The sequence below is a fragment of the Tamandua tetradactyla genome, assembly GCF_023851605.1.
Source record: "Tamandua tetradactyla isolate mTamTet1 chromosome 18 unlocalized genomic scaffold, mTamTet1.pri SUPER_18_unloc_1, whole genome shotgun sequence".
Taxonomy (NCBI): domain Eukaryota; kingdom Metazoa; phylum Chordata; class Mammalia; order Pilosa; family Myrmecophagidae; genus Tamandua; species Tamandua tetradactyla.
The window spans coordinates 712,601-733,407 of record NW_027518250.1 but is presented as its reverse complement, the minus strand read 5'-3'; the positions used below and the strand labels follow the sequence as shown (position 1 = coordinate 733,407).

The following is a 20,807-nucleotide window of genomic DNA, read 5'->3' as shown; positions in this document are numbered from 1 at the left end:
GGCTCTTGGGGTCTTCTGGTAGCTTACTTGTTGAAACAGTTAGATTTGGTAACCAAAGGATGGCCCCCTTGTCTGTGGGCCATAGCCACCACTGTCATCCTCACCCATGATTTGAAAAATTAGCTTTTGGCCAACATCTGACTTCACAGCCAACGTAGTTCTCCAACAAAAGGTACAGTATTGGCTCTCCACTTCCCAGCTGCTGAGATATCAGGCCCTTTTATGCAACAACCCAAACATTCAAGTGGAGGCCATACACAGCCTAAATCCAGCTGCACTCCTACCAATGGGAGAAGGCCTGTCTAAGCATGAATGAATAGAAGCTTTGTAAGAAGTGTTCTCTAGCAGAATAGATCTATAGGACCAGCCATTCTTCCACCCTGACATAGAATACTATATGGACAGCAGCAGTTTTGTCCACAATGGAATGAAAAACGCAGAATATGCATTAGTAACCCTGAACTCAATGGTAGAATCTGGGCCCTTCCCAGTAGGCACCTGAGCTCAAAAAGTCAAACTCATAGCAGTCACCAGAGCCCTGCTGTTAGGATCAAATCCCATCATCAATATCTACACTGACTTGAGGTATGCCTTCAACATTGCTCAGGTGCATGGGGCCCTGTAAAGAAAAAGAAAGAGGACTGATCAATGCTGGGGGGAAAGGAAATAAAGCATAGTCTAGAGATTATGATCCTCCTGGAAGCAGCATGGGCCCCTGTAAAGGTTGCCATCATCCACTGCCACAGGTATCAGTTAGGAAGCACAATAGAAGCCTATGGGAACAATCTGGCTGATAAAATATCCAAGGCAGTGGCCTTAAGGGAACCCACTCCTCCTTAACAGCAGTACTCCTGCCTGAACCTATAAGTTGCATACAGTCAAAATATTCCAAGGCTGAACATACCTGGCTAAGCCAAGAAGGAGGTGTCCATTTATTGAATGGATGGGGAAATTCAAGGATGGTCTATTAGCAATACCAGAGGCACTCAGCCCAGTGGTGGTTTTGCAAGTTCATGAAAATAGTCAATATTCAGCCATGGAGCAGTTTCTTCAGTGGTACTTTTTACATTCCTTGACTGCATCAACTCGCCTGAGCAGTTTGTGCTAAATGTGTAACTTGTGCTCAAAACAACCTGTAACAAGGACTGAAACCCTCCCTCCCCCCAGAATTCAAGTCATGAGACAACTGCCATGTAGACCTCTCAGGGTTTCCCTGGGCAAGGGGATACCATTACTTATTAGTAGGGGTTGTACTTTCTCAGAATGGATGGAAGCCATTCCAACTCAATCAGAAAAAGCCCAGAAAATAATTTGGTTATTGTTCAAAGAAATCATTCCATGGTATGGCCTGTTGAGCTCCATGGACTCTGACAACTGACAGGCATTTGGGACCCAAACTATATGAAAATCTCAGCAAAATCCTCCACACAAAGTAGAATCTCCACACAGCATTAGACTGCAAGTTTCAGGAAAAGTGGAGGCAATGAGCCGCACCCTGAAGTCACATCTGAAGAAGCTCTGTCAGGAAACCAACCTAAAATGGACTAATATTCTCCATATAGCCTTGTTAAGAGAAAGATGTAGTCCCACAAAACAAACCAGATTTTTCCCTTTTGAAGTTTTGTACAGAGAGCCTCCACCACTGATAAAAGAACTCTCAGGAAATATTGCACAATTCAGAGTTGACCTTAAGAAAGCAACTCCAGAGGTAAAGCTCCACCATGTCTCAGCTGCATACCTGGGTAAATGAAAGATTACAACTACAATTAATACCCCATGTGAACTCCTTTTCCCCAGGGCACTAGTCTGGGTAAAAGATTGGAAGAATGAGGTACTAACGCCCACCTGGTTAGGGCCCTAGATGGTCCTCCTTTCCAGGCCTACAGCTGTCAACATTGCTGAGATTGTCCTCTGGATTCACCACTTCCAATTTAAACCTGGAAACAGCTCAACCCCATCTTTGAAGTGCCAGACTAACACAGAAAACCTGGTATGTCTGACCCTGCATAAAGAACCCACCTACTCTGCCCCAGCCACTTCAGAACTGACTAGTCTATGCACAGTCAAAGCATGAAGAAATCTTCTGACTGAGACTTGCTTCAGTCACTCCAGGGCTGACTGATCTATACATGCCTGAAAATTGAGAAGCTGCTTTAGTAGTCCTGTACTTAGTCTTTCATGAAATGAGTGATATAGTTTATCATACCTGTAACTTAACATCTTTATCCTTGTGTTTCCATTTGTCAGGCATCTAGCAATTTTAACACTTGCATAAGAAATCCATCTTCATTATTTCCCCAAAACTAATTTCACTTTAATTTTGTGGCATTATCCATATCCAGGTGACTTCTCCTTTCCTATATAAGTTACAGAATACTGTTTTTATCCCTAAACCTTCTTTCCTTTTCCATTTGTCCCTTCAGGATTACCACCCTGGACTCCTGCCACGAGTGTATCTATGCTGATTGTTGGTGGCCCAGTCACTTTCACCCTAGTATTCCACACCCATTACACTTGCCAGGATATCCCCAAGGGCTTCTGTACCTACAATAAGACCACATACTTCATCTGTGACCCTGGGGAAGACCATCACTGCATCTGCCACGACCTTAAGAAACCCAAGCACAAAACTGTGGTAGAATTAAAATTCTGAGAATGGGAAAAAGAAATAAAAATAAGCAGAGCCACTTCTCCAACAGTCAACAAGTACTATCTCTACTCTTTAATGTTTCTGTTGCTTGTCCTGCCATTCACCTGGCTACACATTGTGTGTTACAATGAAGAGGAGGCCCCTGAGGTACCTTCCTACATAAAGCACTAAGTACCACCAGTTGCTGTATGCTATACAAAACAGAAAACCCCTGAGATACCCTCAAGTAACATCAAGTACCCCCCCAGTTTCAGGGCAGAACACTGCAATCTCACTAATCTTACCAGTTTAAATATTCACAATGCCCAGTAGGGAAAAGAAGTTCAGGTGCTCTTCATAGTAAAGTGGTCCCCTAAAGCCATCATTGGTCCCACCATTTATATAAAAAGAACCAAGAACTCTTATGATTCAGAAATATTACAGGTATTCCATTCTTTCTGTAACAAAATGCAAAATAATCCTCAGTCATTCCTGTAAGCACACAAAACCTGTTCTTTCAACTGGCAGAACATATAGGCTCCTCCGTAAGTGTTTCCTTCTGCTATGTCTGTACAGGAACAAATATGGAGGACCAATGGCCATGGGAAGCAAGAGAAATGATGACAACAGAAAAAGTAAATGCAACCACCTCCTAGCCCAGACCTAGAAGATGGGACCTGACAACTTTCATAATTGGAAAACTACTGAATAGCTAGATGGGGAAGCAACTTCCCAGTCCCAGTTGGGAACCTCATCTGTCTAGAGCAACAGCATTATAATCAGACTAAAAATACTACCTTATGGTGGGGATCAGGTGAAAATCACACAGCTCCCAGCCCATCTATGAAATAAAGTGTGATGAATGATATCTTCAAAAGGGGATAATAAGATAATTCATAAGAGGAATTTCAGTATTATTGCTGTATTTCCTTACTGAAATGACTTTATGAATTTGTGTATTCTCAAAAATATATAAAAACATGCTTTCTAAAAGTGTTAGTGAAACAAAATATCTGCTGCACCTGCCTAGTCATGTCCAGGAATGTCCAGGCCTGCCTACATAGCAAGATGAAATCTTTCCAAAGAAGAAAAATCAGCTCTGACCCTGAGCTTATACAACTACCCCTGTCCATTCCCATGGTAGCTCCTGTCTTGTAAGTTTTGATTTGTACTTCCTGCTTCCTAGCCTGTATAATCTGGAGACAAAGAATATTTGGCACTCAGACTTTGGACAGAAGTCCTCTGAGCCTGCCAGCAATAAAAAGCTTGTCCACTTCTCAGAGGCTCTGGTGATTTCTTGTGTGGTGTTCAGAGTTTTCCCTACTTCACTACCATTAGAGATATCAACTATGTTTAACTTTTCCTTCAATATTTGATCAAACATGTCAGATTGATTTAGTTCAGTTTTAAAGTCAACTGATCCAACAAAAATGAGACTGGTCACATTCATTTTGTCCTTAGAAAAAAACAGCTTCACAGCAGTCTCAGTTAATTTCCCAAAATAATTATGTTCTTTTTCCATTTTTAAACTGTCAAAATGCAAGGCAGACTGACCTACTTTACCATGTTTCTTTGGGAGATCCACAGTGAATTTGTGCAGGACTTTTCCTGTGTTTCCTTGGTGTGTGCCAAAAAGTGCACCATTACCAGCCTTTACAACGAAGTAAAACTTGCTAATAGCTGAAAGTAGCACTGTAAGAATCCCTGTTTGGATTTTGTCACACAAATACAGTGGCCCATTACTTGGTTTTAAAGGCCAAAAGTCAGTGTTGACTTTTTTCCCTTTCCTTCTTTCATTATAATTGTCCCACAGTAAGCAAGCAGACCATTTGGAAATACTTTGTATATAGAATTTTAGACTTTTTTGTTCATAGAATTTTAGACTTTTTTGTACAGATGTAAAGGCTCTGAGGACAGAAAGGCAATTTACCTGTGATTTAATGTTATATGTAGTTCACAACTCATATGCTAACATTTTTGCCACTCATGAAAAACTGTCTTTGAGAGGAATAATCAACAAAATTATGCTTGTTCCATTGCTGCAGGCTGTCTCCAGGCTGTTGATGAACTTCTTGAACGTCCAGATAAACAGGTCCCTGTCAACAGCACTGTGGTCATCCACTAACTTCTTGGCTCCTCCTCCCTAAGGGCCTAGTCCTAAGTGGAAGCAGTTACTTCCCCCAGAGGTAGGTCCACAGCAGTGGCACCTCTGTCTTTCCTATGACACCAGATCCCTCTGTTTTTATTCCTTTAGGGACCAAAGAATTCTTACTCATGGCTGCAGTTGAAAGCTGGAGGAATTTTTTAAAATATGCAATAAAATCTCTTAGCTGAAATGCTTAGTATTTGTTATTTTTATGGTCACTTCACTCAAGCAGGCTTGAAGTCATTTAAAGCATGAAAAACTTTTTGAAATAGGATTTCATTGTTGGCCTTATCTCAAAATTTCACTCTCATTCCCAGAAACCCTCCCTTGCTCTGCTTTCAGGAATGAAATATCATACGAACTAATATCAACACCTCCCTCCCTTGTGAAGGAGATCAAAATAGTTAACTAGAGTGGCCTATAAGAGTACAGGACATGTTGACCAAGCAGCTTTTCCTCTTCTACTTTTTTTCCCTCCTTTGTTTCTTCTGGATCCTGGCAATTTCTTTGTCAGATTGGGGTTATAAAAGCCCAAACCACACTTCCCACTCAGAACTTGCCCTGGAAAGTTTTTCCAACAGTTCCTTGGTGATGCGTCTTTGACAAACTCACTTCCTCACCAAGATAAAGATAATTGTTCCTCTGTTTTGTTCAGGATCAGCTGGACCTGACTACTTAGGAACATGTTTTTCTGATGGTAACAATTTAATGACTGCAGCAGGAACCTCTCTGCTTTAGATGCAGCCTAGATCCATGTTTTTCCAGCCACAGGGCTCTTTTCTGGGTCCCATGGCTCTGTACCTACTAGCTACCCAGGAAACTTTCTTGAAGGTCTGGGACTGGAGGGTGTGGGAGGAGACACCTGACATGAATGGACACTAAACTTATCTGGGTGAAGGTGACTTAGCAATCAAGACTTTCCCTGTGCTAGGTGTGTGATATTTTGTTTGTCATGTTTTCTTTGCTTTCTTTTGTTTCAATTAGCCTTTTATATAAAAGGCTATTAAGTTGATCAAGGGGTCATGCATGTAGACTCTGTGGGGTGAGCCCCACTATCCAAGACCACATATTTGTAATTCTCTTTTTGATTTTGTATAAGTTGATCCAGTGGTAATGCAAGTGGATTTGGTGGATCTGAGCTCCACTATTGATGACCTGGATTGGATTTTGCACACTTATACAGTTTGCATTTGTGTGGGAGAACCAGTTGTGTTTAAGGAGTTCCTACTCTGATGTTCTGTGTTAATGATTTCTGTTGGTATTGTCCAGGCGTGGGAAACTTTCAAAGTGGACCAGCTATATTTTCCTTAGGAATTGTTCTTAGTGATTGATCTAAGTTTTTAGAATATCATTTAAAGAAGGAATTGTTGGTACATTAGTTTATCTCTGTGTGGCCATGACATAAGTAAGCAAAGGGATGGAGTGGCCAGAGAATTGGTCTCCAGACAATTATCAATTAGAGATGTATTGCAAAAAATACAGGAAATTAGAGGAAGTGCCATATATTCAACCATTTATGGGGTTGTGTAAAGACAAAGACACTGTAAAAAGATTTAATTTACTGTACCTTGAGTATTCAAAATGAGAGCTGTACGGGAGGAGACTGTTACAACATAAAAGGAAATATATGAGAACTTAAAACATCATGAGGTTTTGAAAAAGAAGCCCTGAGATGAGGTAGGTCCAAGGGGAAAAGAAATGGATATTAAAAGCCTTCCATGAAATTTTCACTGGTGAAAAGAACACATTGGATAACTTTCTTTTTTCCCCATTCCCTCTACCTTCTCCACCTGTGGGTGCAGAAACAGCATGTTTCCCACAGTCCTGGCAACTGGGGGTGGAGCAACACCTCTCTAAGTAGGTCTGACAGCATTGTAGTACCTTCCCCTCTGACACCTATGAGCCTATCTGAGCCTCCTAGTGCTCCTCCAGCACTCCCATGTAATCTTGTCAGATGAATGACACCCCCTTTCACACCCACAGTGATGTACAATTTGGACAAGGTGTGATGACTTCTGGTACAGGGCAATTTTCAATGTTTCAGGTACTTATAGGAGTTGGTGAGGTGAGACACTCTTGAGGAACAATGTTGTTCTACACACTCTTTTAATCATCAGACTTGTCAAATTGGAGCGATAGCATGCCTGATTACAGGATTGATCAAGGCCAAAGAAGAAAAATACTGTATATTTTAGTCACACATCCCAAACTGGCCAAATCAGACATTGATGAATGAAGTACAGACCTTGGAAGAAAGAGGGATGGTGATAGATAAAGCAAGACAGGTAGCAGACTGCTTAGGAGAGGCATCACCTGAGGAATCTTTATACAGCTTCTGCAAGTTCTGCAGTCCTTGAAGTGGATACTTGCTTGGATCCTAGTGACCCTGGGGAATGAATTATCTTAGAGCACTATAAGATCTACATTATGGTTGGCCTTAGAATGGGACCCTAAAACAAATATCTCTGAGGTGCAGTGGGAGACTAATGCAGATCTCTGTTTTTGTAAAAAAACGAACCTCTAAAGAATACCATAGATTTTGTGATATGGATCCAGAAAGTGCAGAAAATACCAGAATAATTAACATGACTTGTATTAGCTAGAGTGCTCCAGACATTCAGCATACATTGCAGAACGTAGTGGGTGGATTTGTGTTCTAGTTTGTTAGCTGCCAGAATAAAACATGTGAGAGATGTTTGGAACTTAATAAAAGGAGATTTATTTCATTAGTTCTTCAGAAGAAGGGCAGCTAACTTTCAACTGAGGTTCTTTCTTATGTGGGAAGGCACAGGATGATCTCTGCTGGCCTCTCCAGGCCTCTGGGTTCCACAACTTTCCCCGGGTGATTCCTTTATGCATATCCAAAGACCTGGGCTGAGCTGTGAGTGCTGAGATGAGGTATGCTGAGCTGATTGATTTGTGCTACACTGAACTCTCTCATTTAAACACCTGCCAATTAATTCAAACATCATTAATTGCAGCAGGTATGCCTCCTAACTGACTGCAGATGTAATGAGCAAGAGATGAGGTTCACATGCCATTGGCTCATGGCCACAGCAACAGAACTAGGTGCCTTCACCTGGCCAAGTTGACAACTGAATCTAACTACTACAGCTGGGAATGCCCATGGCAATGTTTATAGATGTTGCTTTCAAGATATTCAACTATTGGGAATAAGCTTAGCAAAAATGGCAAACAAAGCAACAAACTGACCTTCTGGAAGATGTTCTGTCCTAGGTAGAAATTTGTCATAAGGAAAGCATAGCAGGTAGAATAGGAAGGAGAAATCTAGTAAATATCAATGTGCTTACTTTAGGGAGGAAGGGTATTGGAAAAAAAAACTGCCCCAACCTGACAAATAAGAAAAAAAGAAGAAAAATGCAATGGCATTAATAGCCCATGGATCTGAACTATAAAACTCTGATTAGGGGTGCCCAAGGGCATTGCCAGCATTTTCATCTGCTAAAACAATTTCCCACCAACAGCCTCAGGTGAAGATAAGTGTCGGAAGCAAATTAGTGTACTTTGTCATTGATACAGGATCAACTTATTCTGTGATAAGCCAGCAAACGGCCATTGAGACATATGAGAAAATTATGGTAGTTGGAATATATGGCCAAAATACATCTAGGGTGCTTCTGCAGCCTTTATATTGTAGAATTGGGAAAAAGTATTGCAGTGATTTCTGTATGTTTCTGAATGTTCTATAACCTTTGTTTTGGTTTGCTAATGCTGCCAGAATGCATGATACCATAAATAGAATGGTTTTTAGGAAGGGAATTTAATAAGCTATGTATTCAGTTCTAAAGTCATAAAAATGTCCAACTAAGGCATCCAGGTAAAGATACCTTAACTCAATAAAGGCTGATGGGTCCAGAACACCTGTGTCCCCTGGGAAGGCCTGTGGCTGGCCTCTGATCATCCTTTGACTTTTGGTTTCAAACAGCTTCCCCAGGAGAATTTTCTTTCTGTATCTCCAAATGCTTGGGCTCTAGTTGGATCTGTTGCTTCTGAGGTTTCTTCAAAATGTTTACCATTTTAAAAGATGCCAGTAAACTAATCAAAACCCACCTTGAATGGGTGGAGTCACAACTCCATGCAATTAAAAGGGCCCACCCACAGGTGGGTGTGTCACATCCCCATGGAAGACATTAATCAAAAGTTTACAATTCACAGTATTGAATCAGGATTAAAAGATACATGGCTGCCTTCACAAGATCGAATCAAGAAAAAAGACATGGTCTTTCTGAGGTACATAACAGTTTAAAATTGACACACACTTGCTGGAAGGGATTTACTATATAAATTAAATGTTCAAGTTGTGTTTACAAAAGGAGAAATGCAAATCCAGGTGCCTCCAGATGAAAGGACTGCATCTGCTGGCTGCCCTTTTATAAGCTGAAAAATCTGATAAAGAGCAGTTTCCAACTCACATATTACAATGCATTATTCTGAGGTATGGTCCCCAGATAGTGTGGGAAAAGGTATAATTGCTTGTCCAGGAAAGATTGAGTTCAAGGTAGGAACAAACTGAACACAGGTATGTCAATATCCTTTGTCATTACAAATGAAGAAAGGCATTAAAACAGTAATGAAAACTTTAAAGGAAATTGGCCTCATCTAAACTTGCCAGGGTCTATATAACATACTCCCAATCTCAAAACCTGTTACTGAGAATATAAGTTTGGCCAATATTTTAGGGCTATAAACATAAATGTGAATCACATTTATCCAGTTATGCCTAATCCTTAAGCTCTAATGATGACTCTGACTGGTAAGTTCAAATGGTTCCTGCATTATATTTAAAAGATGCTTTCTTTTGCATACCTCTGGCTTTTGCATCACAAGAAATATTAACTCTTGAATGGGAGGACCCAAACCCTAAAATTAAGGAGCAATTTATCTGGACAGTTTTGCCACAAGGATTTAAGAATTCTCCCATGCTCTTTGGAAAATTCTTAGCAAAAGATGTGCACATACTACAACTGCAACAATGTGTCCTTTTGCAAAAAGTAGACAATGTTTTGATAGCCAGAAAATCTGTAAAATATTTAGATGCAATTACTATTAAAACTCTAAACTTTCTTAATACTAGGGATATAAAGTGTTTCAAAAAAGGTTCAAATCATTAATTGCTGTATAAAGTATTTAGGGTATTTGCTCTCCCAAGGACACATGGCCCTCCTGCCTGATAAGTGCTAAGCCTTGATGAATATTTCAGCTGTTAAGACAAAGAGACAACTACAGGGATCTTTAGGAATGATTGGTTTTTGCCACAGCTAGATCTTTGTATTAGATTGCTAGGGTTACCAAAGTGCATTATGCCAGAAATGGCACAGCTTTTATGAAGATAATTTATTATGTTGCAAGTGTAGAGTTCTAAGGCCATAAATATGTACAAACTAAGGAATCCAGAGAAAGATACCTTGGCTCAAGGAAGGCTGATCTGGGAAGGCATGTGGCTGGTATATCCTGGCCTATGCTGGTTTGAAAATATTATGTACCCCAGAAAAATCATGCTTTAATCCTTATCCAATCTTGTGGGGTAGCTATTTCTTTTAATCCTAGTTCAATACTATAGGTTGGAAATTTTTATTAGATTGAATCCACAAATATATGACATGCTCAACTTTAGGTGTGACCTTTGATGAGATGGACATGTGACTCCACCCACTCCAGTGGGTCTTGATTAGTTTACTGGTATCCTTTAAAAGAGGAAACATTTGGGGGAGAGCCAGAAATAACATAAATCACAGAGACAACAGAGATAGAGCCTATAGAAATGATATAAGCCTCAGAGCTGACCAAGAGAGCTGTTGACCAAAAGAGAGTAGATGCTTGGAGAATATTTGTTTCAGAGAACAGAGACACAGATATTTGGAGATGCTTATAGCCTGGCAGACATCACTATGAGATGTTAAGCATACCAGAACTTTGGAGAAAGCCAAGAAAAAACAAGAGATGAAAGCCAGTCCTGGAGAAACAAAGTGAGGAATTCCCACAGGAACAGAGCCCAGGAGCAAGGGAGCAGCAGATGCCAAACATGAGAGTTCCTAGCTGACAGAGGTGTTCCTGAACCATTAGCCTTTCATGAGTGAATCTGACCTCCTGTTGGTGCCTTATTTTGGACACTTTCACTTTCTTAGAACTGTTAACTTGTAACTTGTTAAATTCCCTATTTGAAAAACTATTCCAGTTCTGGTATATTGTGTTCTGGTAGCTTGCAAACTAACACATGGTCCTTGTTCCAAGTACATTGATTCTAGTTTCTGATGTCAATGATTTCCTCTGTAAGCTTCTGTGGACCTATGCTTAGCTTCTCTGGGACACAACTCTGTTAGGTATCACATGTGAAGGCACATGGCAATGTCTGCTGCATCCTGAATTTCTAAATGTCTGGACCTTGTGTCAGCTCTGAAGTAATTATTCTACAAGTATCTGCATCTGAGATTTCTCCAAAATGTTTCCCCTTTGAAAGGACTCTAGTAAACAAATAAAGACCCATCTTGAATTGGTGGAGTCACATTTTTATCTGTTCAAAAGCCATAACCATACTTGGAGATGCCACATCTCAGTAGAGATAATCCAATCAAAAGTTTCTGCCCTATAATATTGAATGAAGATTAAAAGAAATTGCTGCTCACAAAATATTGGATCAGTGTTAAAACATGGCTTTTCTAACATGCATGATACTTTTAAACCAGCATAATCCCCAATTTTGGAGTTATTGGGAAATCTTTGTATGATTCTCTGCAAAGTTCAGATCAAGAAGCCCCAGAGTGGACTGCAGAATATAATAAGGACTTTCACCAAATTAGAGAAAAGTTGAACACCATTCCAGTGTTGGGACTGTCTGATGTGCACAAGTCTTTTGATATGTTTGTACATGCAAGGCAGAGAATAGGGTTTGGTGTTCTCATGCAAAACTTTGGGGGCCATCAGTGACCTGTAACATATTTTTCAAAGAAACTATACTTGGTGACGAAGGGGAAGCCAACTTGTCTTTTGACTGAGGCTGACACTTGAGATATAAGAAAATACAAAATTCACCTTGGGTCAGGAGGCTACAGTACACACTCCACACAGTGTGTTCTGTTTAAGCAGAAAGGAGGTTAGTGACTAATTGCTGGCAGACTAAGAAAATATCAAGGCATATTATTAGATAACCTGAACATGTACCTCTTAAATTCTATGAACTTAAATCCAACTACAGTTATCTGAATCTGAGGGACCTGCCTTACATGATTATGTTCAGGTGATTGAGGAAGTGTTCTCTAATCAACCATATTTGGGTAATGACCCTCTAAAGGAGCCAGTTTTATGGATCATGGGCATTGATGCTTGGGGTATGCTGCAGTAACCCTTACAGTGTTGCTCCTGCTGTGAGGTACATCTGCCCAGAAAGCTGAACTTATTGCCCTGACCCAAGCCTTGCTCATCAGATGCAGTTAAAAAATAAGGATTTGTATGTACTCTCCTATGTCTTTTCTATAGTGCATGTGCATTGCACAATCCAGATGGAGAGAGGACTTTTGACCACAAATATTAAAGAAATTAAGTACCCAGTGACCATATTAGATTTATTAAAAACATTGTTGGAGGTATCAGAAGTCAAAGAGCTATTTAGCAGAAGGAAGTCAGAAGATTGGCAAATGGACTTTATTGTGATGGCCTGTGCAACTAGAAACTTCCACTATCATCTATTATTAGTTGACACATTTTCAGGGTAGGTAGAAGCCTTTGCTGAAAGAGCAACTGAAGTCACCAAAGTATTGCTAAAAGAAATAAAAGCTAGCTTCGGTGTGCCATACACTATTCAGAGCAATAATGATGGTGCTTTTGTTTCAAAGGTAACTCAAAATTTTTGCAGGCACTTGGATTAAATTGGAGATTGCACACTACCTGGAGGCCTCAATCAACAAAAAAAATCTGAGAAAATGAACCATACTTTAAAAAGACTACTGCTTAAACATGCAAAGGAACTAACTTCACTGGGAAAAAACATTGCCTATTGTCATCCACAGAATCCAGGTTTCCCCTTAGGAGACTAGGGTTGAGTCCTTCCAAAATTATTTATTGGAGGCCCTTCCTCAAGAAAGCAACTGAGAATATGTCTATTCAGATCTTGTTTAATAAATTGCAGAGAGAAACAGTATTTTTTTTCATGTGGAATACTATGAAAAATGCATTCTAAGTTTGCTGACACTTGACTTTCTTTCCCTACAAATATAACTTTATATTCCTGCAAGGTAAGAGATCAAGTATTATTGAAAACATGAAAAAGTAATCATCTGAAGATCAGCTTGTAACTAATAAATTAGAATTTAAAGAATGATTTTGATTATTCAATGAATACATAGAAATTCCTTTTTCTTTTGTTAAATTGGAGAAGATAGAAGAAAATACCTGAAATTCCTAAATTATAATTCAGCTGCCCTAATATCTGAAATGATTGTAAAAAATACTTACCTTGTGCCTTTGTGACTGTAAGAGCTGTAATTTCCTTTATGTGGTCCTATTTTTGTTAGGGCAGAGACCTAATGCTACCGAAGAATTTGAAGTCAGCCATAAACTACCGTCAACCCAGGATATTTGTAAATGGTTATCAGCTAGACTCTGCTATTGAAATATAGCTTGTCTCCCTTCCTTACAGTTTGTACCTTTAGTATTGAAGTGATAGTTCTGCTTTTCCTCCTTTCAAATTGTGTTCTCTTAATGAAATGGCAATGATAATATTGTCTTCTCTTCTGCTTTGAACTTCCTATCTGAAATGACATCCTCTCTCCTTACTAAAATCCTAAAATCCTTGAACTTCTAAAACAGTTTTTGGATCTCTATGCCATCTGCTCTCCTACTACATGCCTAGTAATGAACTTTTTCTCACATTGAAACCTGAGTGTCTCAGGAATTTGTTATTGAGCACCAATGTCAAAAGAATCTACAGGCTTTTTTCTGGTAAAAAGCTACCCCTAAATGGGAGGACTTTACATTGTGTTGCTAATCATTTACTCTTCTTTAAGACTACAGCCAACCCTAGAAGACAGAGATGAAAGAAGATGCCTCCTACTCAAATAGCCCAACTGCTGATTTAAAATTACTCTTCCATAAATTGCCTAAACTGGTATAATGATTAAGTTGAACATGCTTGATTTTGAATTGGATAGGGAGATACATTATTGGATACCCTTTTTGCCTAGGCAAATACTTAAACATCTACCTGAAACACTGGGTAATGTAAAACCTTAAGAGTCCTGTTTAAGTTTGCATAAGAAAGCTTTGTACTTAATCCAGGCCAAAAGAGATTTATGATGGTAGGAATGGCCTTTTACTATCTTCCTCCCAGGAGAGGATGCATTAATTAGATGCCCTTTCACAGATTAATACCCTCCCAAAAGTCACAGCTCAGTTTATGCATACCACCAAAAAAGGCCTGAGTGTGTTAGATAAAGAAGTCACCCAAATAAGAAAAGTTGTCCTTCAAGATAGGATGGTTTTAGATCTACAGACTGTAGTCAAGGAGGAAACTGTGCTTTCATTGGCTTTAAGAACTGCACATATATACCAAATGAATATAACAAAATCTCTTCAATATTAGATCATATGCAGGATGATATTGATCATGCTAAATATCATAGTAAACTGAATTCATTTTCTGGCTGGTTAATGAACCTACCTATGAAATGGAAGAGAACTTTATTAGTCTGGATTTTATTTTGTTTGCTATAAGTTTGTCTTGCTATTTCTGGTATTGTGTCTGTGGGCTTGTGTCCAGATCATCTTCCAGATTAATATAAGAAATTTGCCCTTGCTCAGCAAAGAAACAGTTACAGAAAATGGATCTCAGTCCACTACCTTTCTATAAGAAATGCCTACAAAATGTCATTTGTTAAGAATAAGAAAATATCACATTAAATGGGGTAGATAATAATTGGGCAGATAGAAAATATTCCATATAATGCATTAGTTAAAATGTTTAGTATAATCTTCAGTACCTACATTTCTTTTCATAATCACACCATGCAAGCAGCCTTGAAATCATTTTAAGCATAAAAAAGCACTTGTTGAAATACTTTGTCATTGGTCTTATCTCAAAACCTTACCCTCATTCCCTGAAACCCTCCCTTATTCTGTTTATGGGAATGAAACATCATATGAACTAATATCAGCATCTTCCTCTTTTGAAGGATGAGATAAAGAATCCAAATAGTCAACAAGAGGGGTCTACAAGATTACAGGAGCTGTTGATCAAACAGTTTTTGCTGTTCTACTTTTTTTTTCCTCTTTTGCTTTCTTCTGGACCTTTTCCATTTCTTTGTCTGACTGGGGTTATAAAATCCCATACTTTTTACCCTTCCCACTCAGAACTTGCCTTGGAAAATTTTCCTTCAGTTCCTTGATAATCCATCTTAAATAAAGTCACCTTCTCACCAAGATAAAGAGACTTATTTCTCTGTTTGATGTGGTATCAGGTGGACCTGACTGTTTAGGGTTGTGTTTTCTCATGGCAACACTGACTTATGATCAGTATATAAGAATTCACAACCAACTGCTTTATTCACTTTTTAACCAAGAAATCAGGAATTAAAGGATGGTTTTGTTTAAATAATCATTATATAGTTGTTCCTTTTGCTTTCTGGTGTATTAGGGGGTAGACAGAGGGAAATTACTGCAATCTCTAAATTGTAATCCAGCTGCCTTGGTCTCTGATAATGATTGTACAGCCCTTATTTTCAGCCACTGTGATTGTAGAAACCATATGACTAGCCTTCATTTGTACCCAGTTATTCAGTATTTCAACTTTAGTGCCTTGCAATCACTGAAGACATCCCCTAATGTTTATTAATGATGGATCTTGGGTCAGCCCAGAACTAACCAACCCCAAATCCAAAGTATAACCAAGAATGGATCTAACCAAAATATGCCCTCCCCTGACATGAACAGAAGCTGACTTTAACCTCAAAATCACCTATACCTCATTCCACCATTTTCTTACATACATTCTGTGACTAAGTATGTAATCAATCTATGCATAATTAGATCACTTCTAACAACATTATCTGGTACCATTGCACTCATTATCCTAAGCTTTACCCATCTTTTCTCTCATAAAACTATCACAATTACTGCAATTCAGGAAGACATATTTTGGGCTGTTAGACCATCTAATTTCCTACTACATGACTAATAATAAAGTATTTTTGTCTTTGAAACCCTGGTGTCTTGAGAATTGGTTATTGAGTGCCTCAGGTAAAAGAATCCATGGACTCGTTCCAGTAACAATTTGATCACCCAGATGGGGTGGATGCCCAAGGGTCTGGAGCCCCAACAGAGCAGAGAACTCAGGTGATCAAGAATTCCATGGCTGCTGGACTGAATTTAGTCTAGAGGCTCATCAACTGGGTTTTTCTATTCTGTCAGCACTCCTGAGATTTTTGGCATCTTGAAAGCTCCAAAGACAGAAACTGTCTCCAGTTACATGTCCAGACATCTGACTGGGTAAGTGGGTCATCAGGGTAAAATTGGATTGGGGAAAGATTAGGCACTTTGTGTTCCCTTGACCTAGGTCTGGATCATGCTTCCAGAACTATTCCCTTTGCTCCAACCTCTATACCTTCTGTTTTGGGGTACCATGCTATGCAGAGTTTGAAGCCCTGATCTGTTTGAAAAAGTAGTTGGTTTCAAATGAAATTTAAACAGTAGGTTTGTTTAAGTGTTAGCTAGTGTGTTATTACACAAGTATTGTTTAATTGTTAGTTTACTGTGCCAAATGATTAATGTCTGTTTAATTTTTAGTTGATGTGTTTGGTGCATATTCTATAAAGGGTTTGAGGCCCTGACCTAAATTTGTCTATTGACCATACTCCTTAAAGAATATAATTCAACAATTAATTGGTATTTAATCAAATTAATCAGGTCTGTTTAAATACTAGCTGGTGTGTTACCTATGCACAGTAAGAATTAATATTTGTTTAATTGTTAAGTGGTGTGATAAGTGTTTAATGCCTACTTGTTAGTTGGCATGTTTGGTCTAGTCATTAAATGGTGTATAACTTAAATATAATAAATATTAAATGTCTGTTTGAATTTGTTTGTCAGTATGTTCCTGCATTTGTTTTGGTCAAATGTTCCTAATTGGTTACTGATTACAGAAATTCTTTTTTTAAAGAAAGGGAATCGACTATATTGAAATGTTAAAATATTTTGGTTGAGTTTATTAAAAAGGGTTTATTTCTAACATAGCATAGCATAACATAATCTGGGTTCAAAAATATTTAAATGAAAATACTAGCTTTTCAGTTAAAATTGAAGATATTATAGTTACAATTTTTCTGCAAATTTCTTTTTTTTCTATTTGTGTCTGTTTGCTTAGTCAATGTATATTCTCATTCCTCCAGATAGTAATAACAAAAAAGAAAAAATTTAAAAAGTTCTATTTGAATTTCTTAGAAATAATTAGGTGCCTGATACATCTATATAAACATGTAAATTAGTACTTCTGAAGCAAAAAAGTAAAAAGAGAAAAAATTCCCTGAATGGCAAGATTCAAAACTTTAGTTTTGCAATTATTATAAACAAACTTGGACATTAGAAAGAAACTGCCCCTGAAATTTCCTTAAGGCAGTAGAAAAATGTCAAATGGCTGTCTCTGGAAAAAGTAAAGACCTTTTACAATGGTCTTATTCACATCTTTTATTAAAATAAAATAAATGTAATAATTGGGAATACTTAAAGAACAACATAGGAACTCTCAAAATTCCATGACCATCACCTAAAACTTTCAAATCAATGCTCAAAATTAAGCCTGGTTTCATTCTGTCCAACATAACCCTGCCTTAAGGCTTAGCCACCTAAAGCAGTTATGGTAACAGGGATAGGCATGGAAAAATATGGTGCATTGTGGTTTAGAATTTTTTTTTCACTGGGTCTGGAGATTAGAAATGGTAAGCACAAAAATGCCACAGAACAGGCTAGGTTTGCTAACATTTTTTCCAATAATACCTTTGCAATGGTAACTAATGATCAGATCATTATTAAAATATAAATAGCTGTGGAATAGGAGTAACTGAATAAAATCTGATTACCAAATTTCAGTAAGTAAAATGAAAGATCTTTGAAAGATATGGGAAAGTGTTACTGGGTTGGGTTTGGAACAATCTAAACAATTGCAGTTTATTTTCCAGAACTTAATAGCCTATGTACTTTTTAAATTGCCTGTATATTTTAAATATTATGAAAATGAAGAGATTTTTTCAGCCTCCAATAAAAGGAATTTTATGATGCATTTTTAATTGAAACATGTGATTTTGTTCTGTTTGGATATGTTCTCCCTAAATTTATACAAGTTTACTGATAAGATAGCCTAACTAAACAAGTTAAGTTACAAAAACTAAACAATGTACCTAATAATAATACTTACATAAAGTACATGAAATTAAGACTATGCTAATGTTTCATGTATACCCTATTTAAGAAATCAGTTAAGTTCAGTATGAAATATAACTGGATTTTTTAATAAACCTAATTACCTGAATTTCAAAGAATCTGGACTTTTTACTTGGCCATTTGTTACCTCAGTATGAAGAAGAATTTGAATTTGTAGTGGCTTTATTAATGACAATCAGTATATATCTGCTAGTAAATGCTATCATAAATAGGGAAAACCTAATTCTTAGCTTCAAAAAGTTTATATTCTAGTTAGAATATGAATGTACTAGGGCATGGTATAAGACAGTGGTAATGAAGGAATATAAATGCTGGAAAAATGTAACGAGCCGACAGATAATGAATGACCTAAGAAGATGCCAGAGAAGAGATGACACTTGTAGTAACTTTAAATTAAAAAGCTACATTTAAATAAGTAGAACTTTGAACTAGATTTTAGAAACCACAACTTAATTGTGTAAACTAACATATTCTTGGTGTTATTTAGTAGTTGGAAATAATGTTATTGAAAATTTGAGTTTTTTCTGGATATGAATCCCTCAAATATCAGAAAGCTGATCATATTTCAATATATATATTTCAATATATATATATGCATTTCAATATATATATTTCAATACATATATATATATATTATATTTATACATATATTTATTTTATATTTTGCATATATATATATATATTTTTTTTTTTTGCATAGGCAGGCACCAGGAATAGAACCCAGGTCTCCAGCCTGGCAGGTGAGAACTTTGCCTGCTGAGCCACCATAGCCCACCTGAGCATATTTTAAAGTAATCAATTGTGAGTTCTGAGCATAAAATATATAGATGCCTGGCTATGATCTAAACCAAAGCATAAATTTCTTCCTTTTTCTGTTATTTTGTAATATCTCTGTCTCTTCTCCCCTTCATGAATACTGTAATTGTAAGGAATACACAGGTTAAAAACTTTATAAATTTATTATCAAATTGTTTTCTGCTTATATGCAGTCTGGATAAATAAAAACTAAAGATGAAAGGTGATAGAAAGCTTAAATAAATGGATTTTTAAAAACGTTTTTGTTGTATACTTTAGCATATATACAAAGCAAGAAACAAAAAAGCAATCATTTTCAAAGTACTCCTCAACAAGCAGTTACAGGAAGGATTATAGAGTTAATCATGAGCTACCATACCATCCTCTCAGATTTTTTTCTCCTAGCTGCTCCAGAACATTGGAAGCTAGAAGGAATATATATTTTTTATCATCACTTTTTTCTTTTTTTTGTGAGAGATTATGTTTACAAAAAACCCATAATTTTCAAAGCAAGGCACAACAATTAGGTGTAGAACAGATTTTGGAGTTTAGTATGGGTTATAATTCCACAATATTAAGTTTTTACTTCTAGATGTTCTAAGATAAAGGAGTCTAAATGAAATATAAATATAATGATTCATCAATTATGTTCATTTGTTAAACCCAACCTTCTCTGTATAACTCCACCATCACTTTTCTTCATTTTCCCACTCTTTAGGGGTATTTGGGCTATGTCCATTCTAACTTTTTCATATTGGAAGGGGATGTCAATAATAAGGGGTAGGGAGATGTAACTAGGTGATGTTCTGGATAGGCTGATCCCTCTATGTTGCAGGACTTATTTGGGTTATTTATTTTAGAGTCAACTCATCAGTCCCTACATTATAATAATCTGTTTTAATAAGAGAGCTTCATAATAAATCTAGCATCCATTATTTGGAAGTTTGGAACATTTGAGTAGTTTTTGAAGGGTCTCTGACAGAGGTTGACTATAAAATGAATAGAATGTCTGTATTCCCTCCAGACTCTATCTCCATCATTTCTTGAGAAAGTCCAGGAAATCATTACTATTGATCCTGTAGTAGTAGTTAAGAGAATGAAAAGAAAACAATATTATTTGCAATCTGCATATGGTACTGAAGTAACTCCCTTATTTTCATCAACATTACAACTGTTCAATAAACATGGCTTAACATGCTTTGTGAGTTGCCATCAGTTCTGCATCCTTTTTCTTACCTAAACAGGGTCAGCTCCCAAACCTGAAGCATCTATACCTGATCTGGAAGTTCACTGTGAAAACACATTTGTGACTTCTACTTTTTTAATCTCTAGCCTTTTTAGGTAAAAAATTTCCTGATGGACCATTTTCATAGCCACCCATTTTATGGCCCCAATCTCTGCTTCAATTTGAAATTTCCTCCTGAGACATATAAGTTATGGAATCCAATGGTATTACAAGTATTTTCAGAAATAATATATCTTTGTCAAGCAGAGTTGTATTAGAGCAATTTGGTTGTTTTTCTCAGATCATGTTTTTATTATTTCATATATAAAAACTGTGAGAAATATGTAAAAATATTCCATGATGATCATGGATTTGTCTGTAAGGGAATAGACAGGAGTGAAGGTAGTTCACTGGTAGGTCTATAAATATTACCATATTGAAAGTGAACATGATTAAAAGGGGTTATATAGACCAATGTGTCCCACAGATTAGTATTACAAATATAAATGACCTCTTGTATGAACTACTGTAAAGATATGAATCTTGTACAAAGAGTGTATGATTTCAGG

The 20,807-nt window shown here is 37.4% G+C and overlaps 1 pseudogene; it reads right to left on the bottom strand.

Annotated features, from left to right (window-relative positions):
• The window catches only part of LOC143672836 (eukaryotic peptide chain release factor subunit 1-like), a 43,949-nt pseudogene that overhangs the window by 11,466 nt on the left and 11,676 nt on the right, over positions 1-20,807 (bottom strand).